Source organism: Microtus ochrogaster, chromosome 7 (assembly GCF_000317375.1).
Source record: "Microtus ochrogaster isolate Prairie Vole_2 chromosome 7, MicOch1.0, whole genome shotgun sequence".
NCBI classification, from domain to species: domain Eukaryota; kingdom Metazoa; phylum Chordata; class Mammalia; order Rodentia; family Cricetidae; genus Microtus; species Microtus ochrogaster.
Genome location: NC_022014.1, coordinates 51,640,220 through 51,650,081, shown reverse-complemented (window position 1 = coordinate 51,650,081; position 9,862 = coordinate 51,640,220). Strand labels below are relative to the sequence as shown.

The 9,862-nt window shown below is 47.2% G+C and overlaps 1 pseudogene; it reads left to right on the top strand.

Annotated features, from left to right (window-relative positions):
• The first annotated feature begins 7,652 nt into the window (after positions 1 to 7,652).
• On the top strand, positions 7,653 to 8,335 carry LOC101981535 (annotated as a pseudogene).
• The last annotated feature ends 1,527 nt before the right edge of the window (positions 8,336 to 9,862 follow it).

Here is a 9,862-nt window from a genome sequence, read left to right as displayed (position 1 = left end):
AAAAAAACTTATAACCAACACTCTAAACAAAGACAAATATTCATAATCCATTTTGGGGGAATGTGGGTGTAGTTTTCCTAGGCTACTTCCTGCTGATTGGGGGCACTGACAATTTTATGGGGACCTAAAGAAAATTTAGAATCATGGTCAAGTCCTGACTGGATTATTCTGTGTGGCTTGATCATCTCAACCAGCAGTCTTGAGGCTGTTCTGGATGTAGAACTCACAGAAATCCACCTGTCTCTGCCTCTCAATTGATGGAATTAAAGGTGTGTGCCATCTCACCCAACTACTCTTTCTTTTTTTAAGGACTTTATCCTTTTTTCCTCTCCCAAGCCTATATGTATATTTAAAGACACTGTAAACTGTTTAGACTTTTTTTTTCATCTGAATCTATCTTTACTGCATATCTCTTTTTCTGACCACATGAATGATTAAAGCCATGACTTTGATGGCTGGATCCACCCCACTCCTTAGCTTTCTGAGAGTCTAGCTTCATGACAGAGGTACTGGCAGAAGCCATGTTTATTGCCACAACTCTATGGAGTTTCATGGTCCCTGCCACCACCAAGAAGCATGCTGTCAGCTATTCATAAACACCATTTAAGTGTTTGGTGACAGGGCCTCTTAAAAGAGCTGCAAGGTTTTTGCAGCTAAAGCTGAGTCAGGAAGCCTCTCTTAAATGAGATGCACTTGCCTCTAGCAAACAGAGTCCACCTGATACAATGCTGCTACCAAGAAGCCTGTGTTTAGCTCTATTGTTTTGTGTCTAGAATTACTTTCCAAGTTCTCTCAAGTTTTATGTGGATGCATGTTGGTACCATTGTTGACAGAGGTTTCTGTTTCATCCAGTCTCCTAGCTGTTCAGTCCCAAAGAAACACACAGAGGCATACATTAATTATAAACTGGTTGGTCTATTAGTTCAAGCTTCTTATTAACTCTTATAACTTATATTAACCCATAATTCTTGTCTGTGTTAGCCACATGACTTGGTACCTTTTATCAGTGAGGCATTCTCATCTTGCTTCCTCTGTGTCTGGGTGACAACTGCAGACTGAGCCTTTCCTCTTCCCAGAATTCTCGTAGTCTGGTCACCCTGCAGGTACTTCCTGCCTGGCTACTGGCCAATCAGCATTTTATCAAACCAATACAAGTGACAAATCTTTACCTGGTACAAGACCATTGTCCCACAGCAGGCAGCCATGAGGAACTAGAGAGAGCCCAGATAATTTGCATTTGCAACATTCCAACTCCCTACAATCAGTCCATCAGGCTTACAGAATCTTTATCAAGTGTGACATTCTTTCTGAGAATCTTAGGTGACACTGCCTACAAAGCCAGCTCAGATAACTGGGGCAACTTTTTTAATCTTTAGACAGAGTATCACCCCGTGCAAGAATCACTAATAAAAAGACAGTTATAAAACTAAGCATGACCAATAAAGAACAATAATAAAAAAATGAAGCAAAAAAAATATGCTAAGCATGGCCAGACATAGTGGCACACACCTTTAATCCCAGCGCTCAGGAGGCAGAGGCAGGTGGATCTCTGTGAGTTTTAGGCCAGCATGATCTACAGAATGAATTCCAGGACTGCCAGGGCTACCCAGAGAAACCATGTCTCACATACATACATACATACATACATACATACATACATACATACAGACAGACAGACATACAGACATACATAATGCATGCTTAAGTAGAGCAAGGTGCTATTGAAAGACCCTACAGACCCCCTCCTCAAAACCCACAGCTAGCATGCTCCCGGGGGAAAGTCTGTTTGCTTTAAAAAAAAAAATTCTCCGGATCAGCAGCCAGCCTGCTCTCGTAAGAACATCCCATGTGCTTGAGATAGAAAGACTGCAAGGCAGGATGTCAATAAGACAGCACATCAACAAAGCAGGTTAACTGCAAAACAGGACATCTATAAAGATAGGAACAGGATGACTATTGCCAAACACCCATGCTGAGAGAGGAAACCTTTTATGCCCCCGCCTCATTCCGATTGACTGATAACCGCGCTTTTGTTTTGTTTCTGTAAACTTGCAGTTTGCTCTTCCCTATAAAAAGCCCACCCTCCAGTTAGCAGGTGCGCAAAGTCCTCCGAAAGGCTTTGCTGCCCACAGGTACCTGTGTTTACTCAATAAACCTCTTGCTAATTGCATCCTGTGGTCTGGACTCGGACCCCCTGCAGGTACCTGTGTTTACTCAATAAACCTCTTGCTAATTGCATCCTGTGGCCTGGTCTCAGAGTGTCCTGGTTCTGGGGTCTTCATCGGAGAAAAAGGTCCTCTCTGAGGGTCTTTCACTATAGGCCTGTAATCCCAATTTTTGGTAGCAGAGTGAGCATGGAGCCATTCTGGGATACATAGGAAGACCTTGTCCCAAAAAACAGAAAGCTAGGCCCTTAAGCAAAATAAATGGTAGCTTTGCTTTGGGTGTTTTTTAAACAATTCTGAAGTTGTGTAGAGATTGTGGTGCAAATGTACAATCCTGACAGAAGGTTCAGAGTGTAGAGAGGTCACCCACGAAGGTCCATGCAACTGCAGGGTGGCTACCAAATTCAGGGAAACTGGTGGGAGGCAGACTTTTCCAAGGTTTCCTTAAAGCGGAAACTATTTTTCCCTAAAGTTTCAGGTCCCACTGGCTCTCTGAGCCATCCTCTCTCCAACTGGGAGTGACTCAAAGCCTCTCTAGGCCTGGAACCTACTTCACTAAGACAGAAAGGCCTTGTGGCTGGATTCCTGCGCTCTCTCTCTCTCTCTCTTTTAATGTATTTTATTTTATGTATATGCGTGTTCTATCTGCATGTACACTGTTATCCCAGAAGAGGGCTTCAGGTCACACTATAGATGATTGTGGGTCACCAGGTGGTTGCTGGGAATTGAACTCAGGACCTCTGGAAGAGCAGTCAGTGCTTTTAACCACTGAGCCATCTCTCCAGCCCCTGAATTCTCACTCTTGACAGAACCTAGTCCTGCAATTCTAAGTATGTATGCATGCATGTATGTACATATATTTTGAGAAGCATGCATTTTGAGACATGGTTGAGCTACATAGCCCAAGCTAGCACCAAACCTAAGACAATCCTCCTGGTTCAGCCTTCCAAATACTGACATGAGGTGTGAACCACAATCAGTGAAAGGGTTGTGACTTCAGCCTGTTTACACACAGCCTTTGGTCCTCCTTGCCAGTTGAGAACATCCTTGCTGAAGAAAGAAAGACAGGCCTGGTCCTCTGACAACTGTGGAGGCTGCTTTACTGCCTGCAGCATTGAGCGGGAACTGGGATGCCTGAGGGGAGACTAAGCAGGATGCAGACCTGCTGACCCCTGCCCCGAACACCTCCAACACACACACACACACACACACACACACACACTCTCCCAGCTTTGGAGCCTTAGGACATTGACTGTCCCCAGATGAGAGCAAACCTGTGTAGTGTATCTGACCAAGGTAGTCCAGGTTCAGGAGTTGGGAGGTGGATAGATGATGTGATTCTCTAACAGGAACCCTGCACCTCATTCTGACCCCAAGCCACGCCAGCCTGTTGAGGCTTTCCAGGTCTTGCTGGACCATAGACGTCTATGGTCTCCAAATTCCTCCTGTTGGCCAGACAAGGAGCACCTGACAGTCCCCTCTCTCATGTCATGGTTCTCCCCCTCACACCCGGCTAGGGAGTGAGCACAGCCAGTGTCCTCCACATAGGGCGCCACCAGCAGCCCAAAGGTGCTGTCCAGCCCAGGGTGCTGAAGCTTGCAGGGCTTGCCTGTAAAGGCCAGAGAGACACCCCTGCCTTCAGTCACCATTCTAAACTCAGCCTACTCCAGGCTGCTACCACACAGACTGCTAATCCTCAGAGATGATCTGCCCCAGAGGTTTAAAACTGAACTCACCTTGGAAACTCGAGAAGGACAGGGAGGGTGATGCCAGTCTAGAGGGCAGGCAGCTTGGAAGGCTAAACAGACAGTTTGTGCTAGACCTGGAAGTCACAGGCATTGGCACATGGGACCTACCATTTCAGGACTGTCCTATGAATTCTGTGGGAAAACAAATCCCAGGGGAAGCTCCTCTGGCCTTCCATGATCTCAAGTCTTCCTCCTGGCTACCAAATGGTGGTACTGTTACTTATGGGATAAGTGGGACAAAGCCATGATGCCTTGACCGCCCCATACACATGCCAGGCAGTGAGTCGGTGAGTCTCTCTCTCTCTCTCCCTCCCTCCCTCCCTCTCTCTCTCTCCCATGCCTCCGGAAGGACTCGACAGCCATAGCCCTTCCCTCACTATAAGACCAAACAGTCGGGAAGATCAGAATTCCTCAGCAAAGGAGTTTGCAACTTGGGGTCTGGAATCTTGCCTTTGAATTGAAAACAGACAACTGTGAACCACCCTGTGTGTAAGCGCTGGAAATTGATCTCAGGTCCTCCCAAGCAGCTCAGCTCCAAAGTGACTGGGCCATCTCTACAACCCTTGGTCCTGTTCCCTCTCACATCATCCTACTGGACATAAGCCTCCAACACACAGACCTTTAGGGGACAAACTATGTTCAACCATAGTATGGATCTTTAGCTTAAGCCAGGAGCCACAACACATGACTGCAAGCCCTCTGCTGTCTGGGGCATCTGAGCAGGTGGCAGGATTGTTTCCAGACCCCTAAGGGCCAGAGTTGAAAGACAGTAAAACGGTGGGAATTGTAGACTAGATTAGGCAAGATTTTGATTCAGTTCTGCTAGGCCAGTACTTTGTATAGAGGGGAGGGGGTGAGATAGGCTTAAGAGACCTATGTAGACCAGGCTGGTTTTGAACTCACAGAGATCCAGTTGCTTCTGCCTCCTAAGTGCTGGGCTTAAAGACGTGTGCAACCACACCTGGCTGCTAGGCCACCTAGATGGAGGTCAGAACATGAGGGAGCTAAATTTGTTGTGCCTAAAGGGCTTGTGTGAACTAAACCAGTACTTAAATACAGTATCAGGGTTGTATTTGAAAAACCCTTTGGGGCAGCCAGGCGCCTAGCAGGGATTTGTGGCTACCTCTCTGATTTCAAAGCAGTTCAGACCCTCGGGCACTGGGACAGGAAGGGGGCGGGTGCCACAGGGATGGGACAGGAGACTGCATTCTTCCTGAACAGATTCAAACAGCCACAGCTGAGCTCCTGATATCGGAGGGCTACCATGAAGAAACACAGAGGGTGCAGCACCTTCCTGGCTCTGCTCTGCTTCGGTCCTGTTGCCTAGGGAACTGCTTCATCTCGTTACCCAAGCCAGAGAAGACATGTTCTCTGCAGTCCGAGCTGAGGTTTGGGTCCTTGTCCTCCAGATTCAAGGAGATGAGGTTGTCTGAAGGGCTTGGTCCAGGGGCGGGCTGAGCGTGCTGCACCCAGATGACCAAGCTCAGTTACCTTTCTCTGAACTGAGGGCTAGAAAGCTAAATTCTAGACAGGGCAAGTGCCCACCTGGGTAGCCAGGGTAGGTGGGGAGGGGGTAGGGACTAGGGGCTGGGACTCCAAACCTGATCTACTCCACTCCAGTAGTCCTTCAGTTCCTCTGCTTCTGTTATACCCAATGGCAGAGTCCCCCCAAAACCAACAAGGAGACCAAGTCCCGTATGTGAGAGCAAAGAGCCTTTATTCAAGTTCTGTCTTGGACTCTCTGTGTGTCCAACACGATCAGAGTCTCGAGCTCAGTTGGGGTGGAGGGTTTTTATCATAGCAGAGGTTGGGGTGAGGGATTTCTAAGGTTCAGGACCCCTGATTGGCTGACATTTGTCTAGGGTGTCCTGGTGAAAAGGGATGGGTATGTGCCGGGCTAAGGGACCTCAGGTGATGCTATCTACAACAGTTGGAACGTTAGGAATTTTCTTTGGAACGTTAGTTACTTTCCCCTTGGCTGGCCCATTCCTAGGTGGTGCCTGGGTCTCAGTTTGTGGTCTTTCTTGGAATCAGGTATTGCCTTAGGGTAATCTGAAACTCTGGCCTCTATTGTATTGAGCATGTCTTGGCTGGACCTTACATCTCCAATCAACTTTGTCTCTAGAATTTACCCTGTGGTAACTTCCAGTGTCTTCAGTACCTGTTGAGAGAAGGCCTAGTCAATCCTGAGTCTCACAGTGGAGAGGGGAGTCAGGCAAATTTCCCACCTGACCAGGGCCTGAAATGACTGCAGATCACCCCCCTTCCCTCTCGCCTCCAGCTTACTGTCCTCCTTAGATGGACTAGATAGTGTGGGAAGCCTTGAGGACCAAGAGAGGGACAAGAAGTGGATGTGATTATGATGGCAGAATGGACAAGGAGGGCAACCATTAAATATTTTGCAGTAGCAACAGGTAGAGGGCAAAAAAGGCCTTGTGCATACTTGTAAGCCCTGGGAAAGCCAGGAAAGTTAAACACACCGCTTAGTTCTTCAATGGAATGAGGTGCATGAGCTGCTTGCTCTTCCTGCGATGCCAGGAATGGTGTCATTTCACAACCCGCTGATGAGGCAGGCTCTGAAGAATCTCCCAGAATTTATGTTTGTGCTTATCCAAGACCTTTCCCCCTAAAGCTTGAGCATTGCTTTTAGATCACAAACCCATTGTCATGAGTGACGTCACTTGTGCTCTACAACAACCTAAGTGACTTCTGTGCTATCTTAGGGCCAGACTCTAGATGTTACAGTAAAATCTGCCTAACACTTTAATCTCAGCACTCCAGAGGCAGAGGCAGAGGCAGATGGATCTGTGTGACTTTGAGGCTAATCTGGTCTTACAGAGTGAATTCCAGAACAGAATCCAGCTCAAAAGAAAAGTACGATTGAGTGGAAAATAAATAATAAATAAATAAATGGAATTGGGCTAAGCAGAGTTTCATTCTTTTTTTTTTTTTTAAAGTTTAACTTTATTTCATTCACATTTGGTATAATGATGTCAGATTCTCTGGAACTGGAGCTACAGACAGCTGTGAGCTGCCATGTGGTTGCTGGGAATTGAACCCGGGTCCTCTGGAGGAGCAGTCAGTGCTCTTAACCACTGAGCCATCTCATCAGCCCCCAAGTTTCATTCTTGTCTCTTTGTGGATCATTGTTTCCCCCTGCTGAATCCACCACAGCCGCAGATGAGTGAAAACCCTCCTCTAGCTCCCCCCCCCACACAAGTGTCCCACTAAAGGAAGCAGCCCTACAGCAGCAGGAGGCTGGGATGAGAGCTTCTGGGGACCTTCCCAGAGCATTTACTCACATTCCTGTGGGCCCCAAGGGTTTGACTGAGCGAGCTTCTGAGAATCATCAGAGACCTGGGACCAAAAGCAGAGACCCTGACATCCAGACCTAATGGACCTAATTCTCACAGCCAGACCTCAGCCAGCTCATTTTGTCCTACTATTAGACAGAAAAAGGCTACTCCAGGCCATGAGATACTAAGACAAAATAAAGCCAAAGTCACTGCCACCGCCCATTGTTATGCCCAGATCTGTGAAGTCCCTCCAAAACCAACAAGGAGACCGAGTCCCGTATGTAAAAGCAAAGAGCCTTTATTTTATACAAGTTTGCAAACTCGGTCTTTCTGCATGTCGAACGTATTTGAATAAGTAGAGCGTCCCGAGCTCAGTGAGAGTTGGGTTTTTATACTAGTAAAGGTGGGGGTGAGGCGCTTCCTCTTTCCTGCCAGCGCCGAGCCATGGGCATCTCTCGGGACAACTGGCACAAGCGCCGCAAGACCGGGGGCAAGAGAAAGCCCTACCACAAGAAGCGGAAGTATGAGCTGGGACGGCCTGCGGCTAACACTAAGACTGACCCTCGTCGCATCCACACGGTCCGTGTGCGAGGAGTCAATAAGAAGTACCGTGCCCTAAGATTGGATGTGGGGAACTTTTCCTGAGGTTCTGAGTGTTGTACTCGCAAACAAGGATCATTGACGCCGTCTACAATGCGTCCAATAACGAGCTGGTCCGCACCAAGACTCTGGTCAAGAACTGCATCGTGCTCATTGACAGCACCCCGTACCCACAGTGGTACGAGTCCCACTATGCACTGCCCCTGGGCCGCAAGAAGGGGGCCAAGCTGACTCCTGAGGAGGAAGAAATATTAAACAAAAATCGATCAAAGAAAATTCAGAAGAAATACGATGAAAGGAAAAAGAACGCCAAGATCAGCAGTCTTCTGGAGGAGCAGTTCCAGCAGGGCAAGCTTCTGGCCTGTATCGCCTCAAGACCAGGCCAGTGTGGCAGAGCAGATGGCTATGTGCTAGAAGGCAAGGAGCTGGAGTTCTATCTAGGGAAGATCAAAGCCTGGAAAGGCAAATAAACCATCCTTCCTAGCTCATGTAATAAAGGTGTTTATTATTCTGTTTAAAAAAAAAAGGTGGGGGTGAGGGATTTTCAAGGTTCAGGACCCCTGATTGGCTGACATTTGTCTAGGGGTGTCTTGGTGAGTGTGTGCTGGCTGGTGATCCTATCTACAGCAGTTGGAACTTTAGGCATTTCCTTTGGATGGTCTGTTCCTGGGTGGTGCTTGGGCAGTCTCAGTTTATGGTTCTTCCTGCAGCCAAGGTATTGCTTCAGGGTCAACTACTGAGACTCAGGCCTTCATTAAACTTATAGATGGCTGAGTCCTAATCTGGCAGGTGATAATGGTTGGAAATAAAGAACTTCCTTTGGGTGGTCTGTTTCTATTTAGCTATCATGGCTGGCTCCTACACCCCTAAGATGCCAACAGACCATCTCTGGGTTAAGATAACTGTCTTCAACAACTTTATTGAGGGGTTGGAGAGATGGCTCAGTGGTTAAGAGCTCTGGCTACTCTTCCAAAGGACCTGGGTTCAATTCCCAGCACCCACATGGCAGCTCACAACTGTCTGTTGCTCCAGCTCCAGGGGATGTGGCATCTACATACAGACAATACATACAGGCAAACCCCAATGTACATTAAAAAAAATAAAAGAACCTTTATTGAGATATAAATCTCACATCAAATAATTCAGTATTTTCCTGGTTAGTTGACTGTGGTATTATTTTGTTTTTGAGGCAGAGTCTCTTACAAGAAGGAATTTTAGGGCGGGAGGGGTTACCTTTTATTAATACCAAAATCCGTGCACAATGATTACAAGACAGAATGAGGACTATCCAGGCCACCTCACCAGCTGCTCCACTGTTTGCCTGGGGAACCAGATCTTCCTGATTGCTGTTGTAACCTTGTTCCTGAAAGGCAACGAGGAATCTCCAAACCATGGCTTGCTGTCTGCTCATCCACTATCCAAAAGAGTGTGTGACCCCTTGTCGGAGTTCTTATAGGGTCACTATCCCCAAAGAAGACCACGCCTACTAGACCAAGCTGCTCCAATACAATTGGCTGTCAGAGCAAATCCCCACAACAATGTAGACCAAGCTAGCCTCAGGCTCACCATGTAGCTGAGGATAACCCTGAACTCTTGAGACTCCTCACTGCTGGGACCACACTGGACTCTAATATATTCTTTTAAAGCACACAGTTCAGTGCCTGTTAGTCTGTTTGGAGCTGTGCAATCACCACCACTAATGCAAAATTCAGCTCTCCCTTCAGAGGAAATGAGAGATCATTTTATTCTGGAGCCAAATATGAACATGTGTGACCAAAAGTGACCATGGTCTAGGAATGGAGTAGATTTAAGTTGCCCCAAATACTATGTTTCATCGTAGTACCGACTTCATGAAGGGTAGGTTTTTTTGTTTTTGTTTGTTTTACAGTACATTGAGAATCATAAATCAAGGTCCTTTAAAAATACATTGATGAGGGCTGGAGAGATGGCTCAGCAGTTAAGGGCATTGCCTGCTCTTTCAAAGGTCCTGAGTTCAATTCCCAGCAACCACATGGTGGCTCACAACCATCTGTAATGAGATCTGGTGCCCTCT